General features: G+C 38.9%; 1 protein-coding gene across 3 annotated transcripts in view; it reads right to left on the bottom strand.

Annotated features, from left to right (window-relative positions):
- SLC25A21 (solute carrier family 25 member 21) overlaps positions 1 to 16,326 on the bottom strand; it is a 515,811-nt gene that overhangs the window by 329,988 nt on the left and 169,497 nt on the right. The window lies entirely within an intron of this gene.

Here is a 16,326-nt window from a genome sequence, read left to right as displayed (position 1 = left end):
TTTATTCTGTACTCTTCCTTTTACTACTAGTAATATCCACCTCCAAAAGTAAGGAATTTTATTCCCATTATCCTCAGTCTATCCACTTATTTGCTCATTCTCCGTGTGCATAGCCAATGTTCTGATCCTGCTGGGCTTCCACCCCCCAATTTACCTGCTTGGAGGATCCTTAGGACCTCATATCTAATTGGACTTAATATGTGGGACTCCTGAAGGCTTACAGTGAGGTTGCTTTCCTATAAAGAAGATTTGGGTTTTCTTCTACCAAGAGCCTATAGCACTGCCAGTATGAGATCATGGAGACTCCTACACAGAGAATCATAGTTAGTTCAGAAGTTTGAGTCTCATACTACAAGGCTCAGACTAAGTTTCCTTATCCTACCATTTACTGCTCTTCCAATTTCAGTTCTCTGAGTGCTAGGGGAAAATTTTTTTGGGAGGGTATGGTGCTCTTTGTTGTTTTTATTTTGTTATTTTTCTTTTGTTTTGGTCTTATATTGTTTTTTTATTTGGGTATTCTTTCTTATTTTTTGTTTTTGTCCTTAAAGACTTCCATTGGCTTCTTGATATCCCAGGAATGCACTGAAATTTAATTTTCTAATTTATCCAGATTCAGCTGTACCATGTAGTAGAGCCCTTCAGAGTATCTACCCAGTCATAATTTGTCTTTATGTGTCTATAGGCTTATTTGGATTGTTCTTTCCCTATGTCACAAAACTATTAATGCCCTTGAAACACTATAGGAATGTCTGCTATAGTCTGATTTCTATTTGAAGGGAGGGGGGAAAATGTGAGACAAGAGAAATTATTAAGTAATACTTCTTGTTCTTATCAGAAAATAAGGATTCTTAGTAGCAAAGTTGTGATAAGAATAATTGTTTTTTAAATCTTAAAGACAAAAGGTCATTCACATTACTTTGATCCGTTCCCCTAATCTGACGCAAGGAGAAAATGTAGCCAAAAGGAGAGGAAGGATTTCTACCAAAGTTAGTGGCACTTTAGAGAGTTTTCTTAGGTTTATTTGCAACTTAGGTCTCTGGTCTACTATCCTTAATTCATTTCTAGCCAATCTTCCTTTTTTAACCAAAATCTGTGGTTATTTTTATAAGTATACTTTAATGTTTCCTACTTATTAAAAAAATAGATGATCATTTTAGAAAAAACCTTTGAATTCATAAAAAGTATTTTAAAATAAACATTGTTTATAATCCTACTACCTGGAGACAACTACTATTAACATTTTGGGGTTTTAATGCTTACATCCTTTATTTTCATAGCTGAGATCATACCATACAGTTTTGTATCTTTTTTTCACATAATGTCATTAAAATTTCCTCACCTCATTAAAACCTCTTCATAAGCATTATTTTTGATGCTACATAATATTTCATCATATGGATGTACTTAAGTATAGTGAACTATTCACCTTCACTAAATATTTAGACTGTTCCTTTTTTTCCTATTATACATAATGTTCTAAAGAACATTACTTTTATTCAATGTTAGTTGATACCAGTAATTAATGCCTAAAAACAGAGCCCTAGAAACTAATATTCTAGGTCAAAAGATGTGAACATAATTAAGACTCCTGATATATACTGCCAAATTACTTTCAATAAAAATAGTAACAATTTGTGCTACAAATCATGGGTTTAAGAAAGCTGGCGTATTATGTCCTTATCATGGTTCTTCCATATGGGTTTGACCACTCTCAAGTACTCCTTTTTATTATTCTCCTAAAATTCCAAATTAAAGGGCTCTTGAATTATGGAGTGGAACCTGAGAATACCATAGACAGCCCTCCAACTAGATATACCTGTGTAGGAATGACCATAGGAGCACCTGAAAAGCCATGCTTATGCAGAATGGCTCTTCTTCCCTTCTTTGCAGCAACATGGCCTTATAGGCAGATAATAGGTTCTGGAGTTAGACGTACCTGTTCCATTCCTACCACCTATTACCTGTGTAGCCTTGAGTAATAGAGGTAAAACTTCATTCTCTATAGAGAATTTTCCTTCTCTGTAGAATGGAATAATGATGCCTATCTCATTATAAGGATTAAATGTAAAACTGCCTGATAACTTCTCTACCCACTAATTATTCCTTCCCATCAAGCTTCACTATCCACTTTTAAGACAATTTCATGATCTAGATAAAACAGGACATGGTCCACAGGTCACAGTCATTATCCACGAGTCAGTTAGTATATACACCCTTCTACCATATATATGACCGGTGAGTTCATATATTGGATGCATATATGTTTGTCATGTAGCAGCATAAAATCATGAGACTTTTAAAGCCCTGGCCTAGGGGAAATGGCATCCATGATACAGAAGCCAAAATGGAAAGTTTTCATAAGATATTGCATCATGTTTCTATTGATAAGATCAGGCTGCTCTACCTAGGAACACAGTAGGACCTGGCAAGGAGTTAACTATTCATCACAATCTCACCCCTGATTGTATATCTACTTTTTAAAAGCTTTTAAAAGCTTCACTCAGACCTACTAAACTGGAACCTCTGCAGGACGGGACCCAGATATCTGTAATTTTTAAAGCTCCCTAGCTGATTCTGATTCACTGCCAAGTTTGAGGTTTTAATGGATAATGTGGCTCATAGATTCTGGAATGAAAGAGCTGGAAATGGTCATCTAAACCTTTAATTAAACACCCTTGATTTATAGATTAGGAACTAAGGCCTAGAGAAGTTCAGTTACTTGCTAAACATCACACAGTTCGGTAATAACAGGACAAAAACCTAGAATTCTAGCACATTGCTAGAATATCTCAAAGAAACTTATTAGATAGAAGACAGACATTTTACTGAATGCAAAAATCAATTTTTTTAAAGGCAATTACTGCCATTTGGCAAGGGTTCTTTACTGCTCTAATTTTTAAATTATTATATTTCATATTATATGTACACACGGGATGAAGAAATTGAATCCCAGTTCTTACCTGGATGAAGAGCCAAAAAAATGCTTGCTTTGCCATTTACTCTCCCCCAGAAAGGGAGAGACTGCGACTGCAATGCAGATCTTTCTTAGTTCTCCTCATGACATGAAGTTCTCTGAAGTCTTGGTTTTCAAAACTGTTTGAATGTATAATGGTTGAGGCATAGATGTTGTCAGAAACGGTCTCCATGTGGTGCCATTTCCAAAATTCTTTTTAATTTCTAAAATGTAATTGTTACTCTTGCCCTGTATGCAGTGAAGGCCTCCTCTCTTAACATACACTATTCCTTTAGATACCGGGGAAGGGATAAATGCTGAATGCAGTAGCAAATACTGGTAAGCAGTAGCAGAGGTATGATGATCTTAAAGACCTTGGGTGGTAAAAGGCCTTAAACAAACCAGTTTTTCGGTCTTTTGGGTTTTTTTTTTGTTTTTTTTTTTTTTTAATTTTAACTCTGGAGAGCCTACTGATGAACTTTTAATCACATCATTTATGAAGTCTTAACTATGCCTTTATATTATCTTTAAAAGGTTTCCCCCATGCTATACAGTAGAAAAAAAAAATGTATATAAAGAAAAGATTAAAAAAAAAAAAAAAAGGTTCCCAGAAAAAAATATCTAACCATACAAAAATGCCCTGCTAATTTTTATTCATCTGGGGCCATGTTGGGAAGTGCTGGGTCCTAAAATATCGCTTAAAGGCCCTGAGCTCACAGCTGACATGTTCTTAACATTTATAGTGATTCTAGAGACCCTTGGTATCTAGTGCTACAGTTCCTTCCCTCAGTGTTTTTCTTGGATTGGATTTACAGCCAACTGGTTGTAATTGACCCTCTTCTGGGACAAGTTAGGATATGAGCATATGACTCTCCTTAAAAAAAAAAAAAAAGAGTGACGGAGGAAAAAAATCACCATTAATATTTATCTTAAACTTCCTTCATTTCCAACTTCTCTGGCAGCAAGTCAAGCTGCTGTCATAAAATAGAACTCTCAGCATAAAGGGTTCCTAGAGAAAGGATGCAGTACTGAATACAGAACCACATAAGAAAATACTAATAGAAAAGACAAGCAGTTTGTCTATTAGGCACACAGAGTATGTGAGTCTTGCCACAGAAGTGGGGCCTGCTACCTGAGATTCCCCCCACATGAATAGTGCTCATAAACAGTCTAAGGACAAAAGAGGACAATGAAAAACTCTATAGGCTCTTTAAGAAAAGCAAAGGCCTATCAAGCTACACAAGGCCTCCAGGCCCCAAGCTCACTCCGTGGAAATGATTTGTGGATCCTCTTCCACTTAATCATTTGGTAGGCCACCTCCCCAAAGAAAGAAAAACGAGGTAAGGTTTTACACATTAAATGAGAATTAGGAAAAAAAATTTTTTTTGTTGGCTATATCCGCAGCATATGGAAGTTCCCAGGCCAGGGATAGAATCTGAGCTGCAGCTCTGACCTATGCCACAGCTGTGGCAATGCTGGATCCTCAACCCGCTGTACCAAGCCAGGGATCGAACCCGAACCTCAGCCTCAGCCTGAGCTGCTGTAGAGACAATGCCGGATCCTTAACCCGTGCACCACAGCAGGAACTCCTGGAAATTCTTTTTTTGTTTAACCTATCATGGTTGGTTTTAAGGAGAGGAAAAAAAAAAAAAAAAGAAAGAATTCTGTTGTGTGGTACCTAATATGTTTACAAATTCACCCTCCAAAGAAATCTTCCCTACCATCGCCACTATACAAACTAAAAAGTACTGATTTGTAAGAACCTAATTTTAAGAATCTAAAATCAGCTGTGTCCCAAACTTTTTAAATGCTATGGTTAGTAGAACTGGAGTTTCTACCCCTATGGGCTAAGAAATAAATCAGTGCAAATCACTTTATTCAAGAGCATACAGTTTTCCCTTCAAATGGACTCTTAAAAAGTGTACTCCATCTGAAGCCTGTTTTATGTTAAAGTCCTAATATGTAAATAGTCAAATGGAGCATTTTTAGTCATTAGCTGAAAGAACATCACACATCTGCCAGCTTTACCCGGGTATGACAGAAGAGGGCTGCTTTCTGTACAGAGCATTCGACCACAAAGGGAGATGGGCCATCTGTCAGAGGACTGAATAACACTGACCAGAAGTGGGAGGACCGTTAATGGGGACCACTTGATGCAAGGTTTCACCTCTTCTCGGTTTTGGCTCCTCAGCTTCACACCAGCGTTACACTCTGCCACACTGTAGCAGGCAAGAGGCACCCCTGCCACATGGCATTAAAACTTATGAACATGGCTGCTAGTTTAGATAAGGGCACGTGGAAGCAATCTGTTGGCACCAGTGATTTTGAAAAGCATTTCTTAAGCACTTTGCTCTATCATGAGCGCTTGTGCCCTCTAGTAATAAAAAGAAAAGCCAAGAATTTTTGAGCACTTAATTTGTGTTAAGGCCTTACTAGCATCACTTCACTAATTCCTCACAACACCCTGGAAGGGAGGGAATACTATTATTCCCATTTTACAGATGAGGAAACTAAGGTTTGAAAAAGTTAGGTAACATGCCCAAGATCACACAGACAGTAGGCCCAAGTTTAAAACTGGGTGTACCTTATTCCAAAATCCATGTTCTTAACCACCACATAATACAAGGAAGTTAGTGGTTTCTTCAAGCCGCTATCTCCTAACCTGGGCTCTTCCTCCACATGAGGGAGAAGGATGCCCACCCAGGAGAGAGAGAGAATCACCTGCTTTGGGGGTGTGTCAGTAACATCAGTGCCTTGGACTCAGCATACCTTAAGTGGGACCTACGTTTGACTTGACAAGATTCTTACCAGATTTGGGCAACATATCATATTTCTACAGAAGTGATATAGTAGTTTTGGTATTCTATCAGTGGCTTCTCTATTTCTTATTTAGCAAGACCTCAAGTGATTATCTTTTTCATATAAAGCAATATGAAAACACATTGATGATTTATTAGGTATCTATATGTGTAAGGCCTTAGGCTGGGGGCCATGACATGGCATCAGTAATTACACGATCTGTACAAACTCGATCACCTGTGTGTTGAACCATTTGCCCTCTCGATGGATAAAACCCCTGTGATGATGGGCCAGAGCAGTCATATCACTACCACAACTTTTAGGATGTTATGAATAGCTCTGTTCCTTACTCTGAGAAAGGAGACTTTTTACATCTGGCTCAAGCCCCGAGTCAGCAACTGGCTCCTAAGCTCAAGGTATACTAAGGAGAAACCATTAACCATGCAAACTAGCCCCAAATGACTTTTCTGATTATTTGCTAGCATGCAGGTGGCTTGGAGAAGAGGCCTGCAATTCTAGAATGTTAGTTTTTGTAGTATGAGAAAATCATAACTTTTTTTTTTCCAGGAACTTGTTTTGCCACAGGTTTAAGGCAGTAATTTGTTACAGGCAAGGCATTTCTAGGGGCTGCGTTATCGAAACTAGAATCATCAAGAAATTCTATCAGAAGACACAATGTTTAAGTACAGGTCTAATTACCGCAATCATTTCTTTTTTGTTTCCTTTGCAGAGATCCACTTAATCCCATCTCTTAGTGTGGGCACAAGCTGACAGTTGCATGACAAGGAATGTTTCCCTTTGTAAAAAACCCACTTCCTTTCTATGTAGTTTTAGCCTAATTGAAATGTTTCCTATTAAGCTCAATCAAGGCAGCAATTATCTAATTACTCACTTATGCTTTTTCAGCCAAAAATTTGCCTATGCTGGTATATCCGAATGAGGGAGAACATACTTATTATTGCTTTTATATTTTCCTGTTTGGCTTTAGACAACAATCAGAAACATTTACTTCTAGCTCACCAGAATATAACTAATTAATACTGCTATTTTCTATAAAATTGATCACTGCAAGCTACAAATCCAGTGCCAAATGTGGCCCTGGCTACAAAATGTGCTTTAAAAGACTTGTGGTTACGCTACATGAACGGTGTCATTGGAGAAGGGTAATAAGGAAAGAGGCTAGTGAAAACAAATCACAAACATATATTCAATCATTTCAAAGCCATGAGTTTTTATAGCTTTACAAAATAAAAAATGAATCACTTAGATTTAATTGAGAAAATAATTTTTATAGCATCACTTTAAAGAAACATCTATCCTGCATGTCTGGATTTTCTCTTGATACAAATCCCTTAGGTCTCAAGATGATCACAACCAGTCAACAACACAGGTGGTCCACACTTTTTAGGTATAAATTAGAGACATATATCATTAAAACCAGAATTAATTTTAGAGTTAGTGACCCTATGAGGTCACTCCTGATTAACTCCGTTTTGATTGAGGTTGTACCAAAGCACAGCAGACAAATTATGTATGAGGGATTGATATTTTTCACTTCCAGACAATAAATTTTATCATTTTCATCATAAATATTAGCTAATTTGGGACTAACACAGCTCTCTGCATGGAAAAAAAAATCCCTAGAAAACATATGTACCTTGGGGTGAATTTGTAAGAAAGGAAAGGAACACTTCATCAATCCCCCAAATGTGGCCACTTGACAATCCTTCACCTATGTTTACCATAAACCTAAACAATGACTACACTCAATAAGAATTACAACAATAAAATCAGTCTACAAAGAAAATATTTCATTTACTGGAAGGAGATGAGAGTTTCTGCACTGCACTGGTAAAGAGAAGAGCTTCTTTCCCACATTAACAACGAATGAGCCATACACAATATTAGTAGCCTCAGAGATAATGAGCTGTGTACAAAGAAGAAATTTAACTTTCTAACATCTGACATCTCTCCAGTGTACCCTGGGTGATGACTGATTAATAAATTAAGCCTGAGTATCAGACACTTAGAGCGGGGGAGATGTCATTCTTTAAACCATGTTATGTTACCCGCTTCACAGTTTAGAAAGAAGTCTAGAAAAAGAAAATGCATTATATCTTAAAGGCAGTCCCCAAGATTCTACATCCTATTCTGTTTGTTCAATCCCTTCGGGGAGAAGGGAATTACAAAAAGTAAAGGTAAAAAGAGGAATCAATTTCTTTGTGAGGATGGGGAAAATAATCAGACGTTTCCCTCTTACTGATCCATATTTCAGAACTTGGAAGTTTGTGAAGTGCATTCAATAAAATGGATGGAAAGTGGATTTTGTTCCTTTATGTGACTATTCATTGAAATGGACAAGTAAGTTTACACATTGTCTGCAGTTGACTCATCGCCACTATTCTCCATCCAGACGGCTATAGACAGACACTCTGGAGAGAGTGTAAATCCATTTTACAGTGGTCAGTGCGGGAGCCTGGGGTATTAAGTGAGCACAAACACAGAGACCAGTAATATCACCCATCTTATGGATCTGCCTTCAGCTGACCTAGTGCAGCACTAGGTCAGTGAAAACAGGTACACTGAACCTACCAGCACCACACACAGGCCCAGGGACTACCTGCTTAGTGACCAGCAATAAACAAAAGGAAATTTGCCATTAAACCAAGTGGTCCTCATATGCAACATTATTTAGCTCTTGAAGTTATCAAGTTGAGTTACCACTGCCTTTATTTCCCTCCTTACTTTGTACCAGTTCTCATATTTCTATCCTTCCTCCACTGCAATAATTCAATAGAACTAATTATGTCTTTTAAAATAGTTAAATAAGCAAATGACTGAAGTTCTCTTTCCATTTTCCCTGATTCTGGGTCAAATGGCTACTCAAGTTTGTCTGAAATGAAACCCGCCAATGTCTGTCCGGAGTCTTCCATTGGGATTTTTTTTTTTTTTTGGATGTCCCATTATGTGTCCCAAAGTGTACTGAAGTGGTTCTATTTTACTTAAAGTAATACTAGCTGGCCAAACCTATGATCATAAAAATTCAACACCAAATTTTACTAAAAAGTAAATATCCCACAGTTTCTTAATTGCAATTGTAAATTATAAATGTTTAAGTTTTCCAATTGTGAATTACTTTTATATTTTGTGCAATTTTAATATCTCATTGGTCTGTTATTCTACTTCAAAGGCCTATAATGTTAGAATTTTCAGGTTTTTATAATAGAAAAGGCTTTGGCAGAGAGAATATGAACAAAATGATAATTTACCCTCTATTATTCTAAAAAGGCAAATTAATTATTGGTGCCTTTAAGCCTCTGACTATGGGTTATGGGTTGCTACTGATAAATGAAACTACATGCTTTTCAACAATGTATTAGGATCTTACAAAGTAAAGTTATTCAATACAAAGAGTACTTATTACAGAAAAGTCTAATGTTAAAAGCTTTTCGCTTGTCATTGCCCAAGTTAAAAATATGTCATGCAGTATAAGGCTTATAAAACATCATAACCCTGACTATATGCTATATACTGGAATCACCTGGAAGCTTTTTATTTTATTTCATTTTATTTTTAATATTTTTTATTGCTTTTCTCCACTGTACAGCATGGGGACCCAGTTACACATGCATGTATACATAATTTTTTCTCACATTGTTGTGCTGCAATGTAAGTATCTAGACATAGTTCTCAGTGCTACACAGCAGGATCTCATTGTAAATCCATTCCAAGAGCAATAATTTGCATCCGTTAACCCCAAGCTCCCAGTCTTTCCCACTCCCTCCCCCTCCCCCAGGGCAACCACAAGTCTGTTCTCCAAGTTCATGATTTTCTTTCCTGTGGAAAGGTTCATTTGTGCCTTATATTAGATTCCAGATATGAGTGATATCATATGGTATTTGTCTGTCTCTTTGTGACTTATTTCACCCAGTATGAGAGTCTCTAGTTCCATCCATGTTGCTGCAAATGGCATTGTTTTGTTCTTTGTTATGGCTGAGTAGTATTCCATTGTGTATATATATACTACATCTTCCTAATCCAATTGTCTGTCGATGGACATTTGGGTTGTTTCCATGTCCTGGCTATTGTGAATAGTCCTGCAATGAACATGTGGGTGTATGTGTCTTTTTTAAGTAGAGTTTTGTCCGGATATAAGCCCAGGAGTGGGATTGCTGGATCACATGGTAGTTCTACGTATAGATTTCTAAGGTACTTCCATAATGTTCTCCATAGCGGCTGTATCAGCTTACATTCCCACCAACAGTGCAAGAGGGTTCCCTTTTCTGCACACCCTCTCCAGCACTTGTTCTTTGTGGACTTATTAATGATGGCCACTCTGACTGGTGTGAGGTGGTATCTCATGGTAGTTTTGATTTACATTTCTCTAATAATCAGGGGCGTTGAGCATTTTTTCATGTGCTTGTTGGCCATCTGTATCTTCCTTGGAGAAATGCCTATTCAGGTCCCAATGGAAAAATGGGCACAAGACCTGAATAGACATTTCCCCATAGAAGCTTTTTTTTTTTTTTTGGTCTTTTTTTGCCATTTCTTGGGCGGCTCCCGCGGCATATGGAAGTTCTCATGCTAGGGATTGAATCGGAGCTGTAGCCACTGGCCTACACCAGAGCCATGGCAATGCTGGATCCAAGCCGCGTCTGCAACCTACACCACAGCTCACGGCAACGCCGGATCCTTAACCCACTGAGCAAGGCCAGGGACCGAACCCGCAAGCTTATGGTTCCTAGTTGGATTCGTTAACCACTGCGCCACGACGGGAACTCCCATAGAAGCTTTTTAAAAACACTGACGGGTCCCAGCCCCAGAGATCCTGATTTAACTGGTATGGGGTTTGCCTGAGTATCAGGACTTGAAAACACTTCCCAGGTTATTCTAATGTAAGTCCAAGGCTGAGAACTACTGCTTTAGAATGAAAGCGTACAAAGCGTACAAACACACACATGCACAATTAATGAAGGTGCAATTTTAAGTGTCCTATCATTAGTTTGAGGTGAGCGTCTCATTCATTCATTCATTCGCATCAATATCATTTAAGTACATGAACATTACTATAAAACAGAACATACTTGTGGTTGTCAAGGCAGAGGGTTGGGGAGGGAAGGACTGGGAGTTTGGGATTAGAAGATACAAACTATTATACATAGAAATGATAAACAACAAGGTCATACTGTATAACACAGGATACTATAATTAATATTCTATGATAAATCATAATGGAAAAGAATATGAAAAAGAATATATCTGTATAATTGAATCACTTTGCTTTTAAGCAGAAATTAACACTGTAAACTATATGTCAATAATTTTTTAAATTTAAAAATATATCACTTATGCCCACTTTTTAGGCCACAAAATACCACCCTGTTCATTGACTAATTGGTTGCAAAAATAATCTGGTAGGCAAAAAAATGGCCCACAAAGATGTCCCACCCTGGAGCCTAATATATTTTTTTATAGGGCAAAAGGAATTAAGGACCTTGAGATGGAGACAATAGCCTGGATTATATAGGTGGGCCCAAGATAATCACAAGGATTCTTAAAATCAGAGTGCATTTCCCAACAGTGGTCCTAGGAAATTCTTTTTTTTTTTTTTTATACTTTGATTATTTATTATTATTTTTTTCCCACTGTACAGCAAGGGGGTCAGGTTATCCTTACATGTACACATTACAATTACATTTTTCCCCCAGCCTTTCTTCTGTTGGTCCTAGGAAATTCTAACGAATAAAGCCTCAGAAAGGTGCAATATTCCTACTCTTTTTTTTTTTTTTCTTTTTGCCATTTCTTGGGCCACTCCTGTGGCATACGGAGGTTCCCAAGCTAAGGGTCGAATCGGAGCTGTAGCCGCCAGCCTACGCCAGAGCCACAGCAACGCGAGATCCGAGCCGCATCTGCAACCTACACCACAGCTCATGGCAACGCGGGATCGTTAACCCACCGAGCAAGGGCAGGGACCGAACCCGCAACCTCATGGTTCCTAGTCGGATTCATTAACCCCTGAGCCACGACGGGAACTCCCGTAATGTTCCTACTCTTGAAGATAGAAGAATGAGGCTATGAGCCAAGGCAAACAGGAGGCCTCCAAGAGCTGGGAAAAAACAAGGGCACACATTCTTCCCTAGAGCTTCCACAAAAGGACACAGCCCTGCTGACACTTTGAGTTTGGCCCAGTGAGACCTATGTTGGACTTCTAACATTCAGAACTGTAAAAGAAACATTTGCACTGCATTAAACCACAAAGTTTGTTGTAGTTTGTTACAACAGCAATAGGAAACTAGTACAGACACCAATACTGATTTTGAATCTTCAGGCATCAGGCAAAGGGTGGAGGACAGGGGATGTTACATGGAGTCATGAGATGCATCTCACAGACCTCCAGCTCTCAGGAGTAAATGACCCCGGGCCCCAGCTGCTGCTCTGCAGTCCATCTTGGTGTTTGTGCAAAGAGCATGCCTCCCACAGCTGCTCCCAGCTAACAACTGACTGGCTACCATGCTGAGGCAGGTGGGTTCTTGGGCAACACCGAGCTCCTCTGACTGTCCATTGCGAGGCTCCATTTCCTGATGGCTTTGCTGAACAGTCCTTACACTGCAGTGCTGACTAGGACACTTCCAACAACCTTCCCTTCCTCCCACCTCCACTCAGGGTCAGATCTGCAGAGCAGTCAAACAGAGCTGTTCTAATTCTCTTGACTCCCTGTCTATTTCCCTTCTCAGGAGTTTCCTCCAGGACCTGTTACATTATTTGAGTATCAAATTAAAATATGGGGCCCTCTGTTCAAAAATCAAAAATGTTAAGACTGGGAGAACAGAGTATTTATTTTTTCGTCTTTTTTTTTTTTTTTTTTTTTTTTGGTATTTCTTCGGCCGCTCCCACGGCATATGGAGGTTCCCAGGCTAGGGGTCGAATCAGAGCTGTAGCCACCAGCCTATACCAGAGTCACAGCAACACAGGATCTGAACCGTATCTGCAACCTACAGCACAGCTCACGGCAACGCCGGATCCTTAACTCACTGAGCAAGGCCAGGGACCGAACCCGCAACCTCATGGTTCCTAGACAGATTCATTAACCACTGTGCCACGATGGGAACTCTGAGAACAGAGTATTCACACCAAGTATTCTAACTGCACAGTCATGTGCAACTGCACAGGCTGGGCTTTGTATCTTCTAATAAAATCCTTGCATGTATAATCCCAGACTGGTGTCTGCTCAGAGGACAGTAAGAGGATATTCTAGTGCAATACCCCTAAAAATAGCTCCTTTGGGCATCAAACCTGGCTGTGATCAAGTGAGTGGAAGTCACACGGAGTTTCACCCTGCCCTGATATGGTTTTTAAATTAATTTTATTGGTTTGAGCTAGTTTTTTGGTTCAGTGTTGAGGTTTCCCTTTTCTCCAATAAATAACATATAATGTGTAAGAAGTAGAGTGGGTTTTTGAGCCAAGCTCATTGGGGAAAAAATATGTAGTGAGAATTATAGTTGTGATTGCAACATTTTACTTGAAATAAACACCAAGGCAAAATTCAGGCAGTAAAACTCAGAAACACATTCCCTCATTTCAAATTTAAAGAAAAGGAGCTGGAAATAACTAAAGGGCTACTTAGGGAAAAGGAATAAAACTCCCTCCTTCTGCTCTCATTTTGAATTCCAAGCAAAAAAAAAAAAATTTTTTTTGAGAAGGTGTTTTTAAAACATTCAGCAATTTTAAATATCAGGGCAGAACTCTGTGGCCTTTAGCAACTTCTCTAGGCCTCAATGTACTAATAAACAAATCGAGTATATGGAGGTTCCCAGGCTAGGGGTCTAATCGGAGCTATAGCCGCCGGCCTACGCCAGAGTCACAGCAACTCAGGATCCGAGCCGCATCTGCAACCTACACTACAGCTCACGGCAACGCCGGATCCCAACCCACTGAGCAAGGCTAGGGATCAAGCCTGCAACCTCATGGTTCCTAGTTGGATTCGTTAACCACTGAGCCACGACGGGAACTCCTTCCGAGAATTTTCAAAGCAATAAAATTCTTTGAATTTGTCAAAAACATCTGCTTTAGTTAGTTCTGTGAGTTTTTGTAACATTATAATATAGTCTTCCTCAGTATATATTCTGCCTGGAAGTGTCTATCTTTTCAGGGTTTTCCTGAAACTGACTTGCTTAGTGCTCCTGTCATTAGAATTTCTTAAGGCATTATAAGTGAGGTAAACAAACTGAAATGAAAAAAAGCAGTTTAGGAAATGTTCAAATTATTAGCCTAAATGCCCACTGTTGGTTAGGGATGGGCTCTGGACTAGAACCCAAGGCTCTTGACTATTCATCATATTTTCTTTGCCTCTGTATGATGCTGCCTTCTTATAATTTGTCATAATAGAGAGTCAAGCTGTTAGATTTTGCATTTTTGCCATATCAAGTTAATAAAAATTTTACTGTTTAATATATTACCCTTAGATAGTACACAGCTCAGACCAAAACACTGGTTTCCCCATGCAGGCTGATAATTTGGCCCCTTCATGCTGATGTCATTTAATCATCTAACACTGATGTGAACTAAGCGTGGGGGTTCGGGGAGAAGAAGTGGGGTAGACAGTGAGGGAGTTGAGGAGGAGGACCATTAGCTCCCCATGTGTATCCCTGCAGATAACACAGACCCCTGTCCTTGGAAGCCATAGGGCAACCATCTGTTGCTACTATTGTACATTTTGTGGTCCCACCTTAGGCAACTCATTCATAGAGATGACCACATTACACGTAATGTATTGATGCCCCAAATAACTATCTGTCCCCGCTCTTAATCTAGTTTTGCTGTTATAAACAAATTTTCCCTCCAGTTCATTTTTATAATCTGAGACAGTGAAAAGGGATAAAACGATGGCTCCTACATCATAAATAAGCCCACTTTAAAATTTGAAAACTTCTGTTTCATGTTTTTCTCTTTATCCATGTAATTTGTTATCTTGGAGGTTTAGGTATGGAGAGAACTCACACATGCCTTTGACTGAGAAAAAAAAAAATACCTCAGCCCAAAGGCAAACTAGAGCCACATACAGTATTAAAACTTATATATTTATTGAATTGAAGCCTACAGAAAGACTATGTCTTAAATATCAGATTTTGAGACTATTTGGTATTGTCTGGAACAGAAATACTAGCTGGAACACAGGACACTTAATTTTATGTAGGGTCCATGCCAGCTGCTACAAACTGCGCCAAACCTCTTTTCTCCTCATGAGGAACAAAGATGCTTTATTAGCTTATGATCCTGTCCCAAACTTGCCAAGTATATCAGCAAACTACACAGAGACTCTAAACATTTGGAAAAATCTTTAAGAAAGCAATACATGATGGAGAGTCAACATGTTGTTCAGATCTTGGAATAGTCAGCTACTGCATTTTGAGCATTATTGTAATTAGGCCACCTACAAAGTCAGCTAAAGCTAGCAGAGCTCGGTTTCCAGTGCATGCCTCCAAAGTTCTTCACCATTCTACCATACTACCTCTCCAAGTACTCTTTGGTTCTGTCCTTGCCATAGCTGACTTTCACTCTCCCTGACCTCACCGTCTATCACATTCCTTGTGTCATTTCTCAGTTAATGTCTTCATTAATATCAGAAATCTTGGTAACCAGCATTCTTGTTCAGCTAACTTCCATCTCCTGGTCCATCAACTCTTCATCATCTTAGTTCTCTGTGCTTCATTTGCTCATAATATCAAAGTCACCCTAGCCAGCCTTGATCAGGTCCTCACAGATACTCAGCATCAGATATTAACAACTTCCTGTTGTATATGGTAATAGTGTAATACAGTGGCTAAAAGAAGGCCCTCTGGAGCCGGATGTCCAGGTTTCAAAGCCTGGATTCTCTACTTTATGACTTGGCAAGTTACTTAACCTTTTTGTGACTCCATTTCCTCATCTGCCAAATGGGGGTAACAATACATTGCTGTGAGCAGCAAAAAGCTGTTGATTAACCACATCAGCTATGTACATCTCATTTGTTCTCCTTCGCATTGTTTGAATGTTTATTCTCCTCTCCTTAAGTTTTCACAGATTGCTGCCTGTATGAGGAAATGGCCTTATAAATAACTAATAAGCAATGAAACCAAAACAATTAAGTGAAGGAATAAAAGAGAAAACAGTAGGATGAAGGAGAAACTGGTCTCAGAAATTAACCAGGAAGCCAGCATTTTCTTAAGACTCACAGGTGAAATGACAAGGCCGTGGGCTCTGTCTCCTCAATATGTCTTCAAACAGAAATATGGTGACAAATACAAAGTATATAAAATGAACACACAAAAAAGAGGTTCAAAATGAGGAGCTATCAATTCAAAAGAAAGGACAAAGAAGGAAGCCTTGGAGTTGTTCCTACTTCTACTGATTAGTGTTTGACTTCAGCAAGGGAAAAGGAAGGAATGAGAGGGAAGAACCAGCCCAAATCCCAGTAGGAAAGCAGGCAGTGCCCCGAACCACAGGACAATTTGTTTTCAGAACTAGAACCAAAGTAAAGTCAGTGAAGGATTATGTTGTGGGAATCCTGATGATAAACACACTCAAGATGAAGGAAA

Source organism: Phacochoerus africanus, chromosome 9 (genome assembly GCF_016906955.1).
Source record: "Phacochoerus africanus isolate WHEZ1 chromosome 9, ROS_Pafr_v1, whole genome shotgun sequence".
Taxonomy (NCBI): domain Eukaryota; kingdom Metazoa; phylum Chordata; class Mammalia; order Artiodactyla; family Suidae; genus Phacochoerus; species Phacochoerus africanus.
Note: the sequence above shows the minus strand (reverse complement) of the source record. Positions and strands in the feature narration are given on the sequence as shown.